The following is a 908-nucleotide window of genomic DNA, read 5'->3' as shown; positions in this document are numbered from 1 at the left end:
TTTTCACTGTAGAACACCTTTGCCTTTGGGAGTGCACCTCACAGAGGCTGCTCTTCAGGAGTTTGAAATCCCATTTTGGATGGGAAAGCGTCCCAAAGGTAGAGGAAGAGCTGCAGCACCAAGCCTCGCCTCACAGGGTTCCCTTGCACCTGGCAAGGAGCCAAGTGCTGGAAGGCTCGTGCCACCCTCCCCCTGGGCCACTTGAGCTCCTTGCATGCCCCGGCAGCTTCCTGGTGCCTCTGAGTGCAGATCCAACTAAGATCCAGTCATGTCCAGAGATAAAATCCTGAAGCAGCTCCAGAGGTGCTTTGTTGCTTTGTCGCTGTGAGTTCTGCAGTGCCAAAGACTGGAAACCTCTGGGTTTCCAGACAAACCTGCTCATATTATAGCCCTTTAGACCTGCTTCTATTTTATACTGCATTGACACTATTTAGATACTCTATTAGCAATAACTTTAGTCACAATGATCCACATCATCAGTGTCATCCATCTCACACCTGACCAAGAGTCTTCTCCCTGCGAGTCTGCCACAATCCCCAGCGTTATCTGGGCCACAGTACCACCAGGGCAACGTGTTCGCTACAGAGCGTCATCCATGATCATCCTAAGGGTGTCACTGGCTTCATGATATGGGTTTAGAGTCTTAGCCATCCAATTCCAGTGGCAAGGGACATGGTGGGACTTCAAGTAGTGCTTAAGGCAAGCTATAAATGCTCCAGGTGCTTCACAGAGGTGGACAGAATCCAGTTCTCTGTCCTGAAAAGCTTCATCTGGGAGAAGTGGAAAACTGCACAGGATCTCATGAAATTTGCACCATGCCTGGGCAGAGAGCTCGGCATTCACAGATTTCTTCACACAGGACATTATTCTCCCTGCTTTATTGGTAAACAAGGTGTGCCAAGGCCGAT

This window comes from Vidua macroura, chromosome 11 (assembly GCF_024509145.1).
Source record: "Vidua macroura isolate BioBank_ID:100142 chromosome 11, ASM2450914v1, whole genome shotgun sequence".
NCBI classification, from domain to species: domain Eukaryota; kingdom Metazoa; phylum Chordata; class Aves; order Passeriformes; family Viduidae; genus Vidua; species Vidua macroura.
This window is presented reverse-complemented; position numbering follows the sequence as displayed.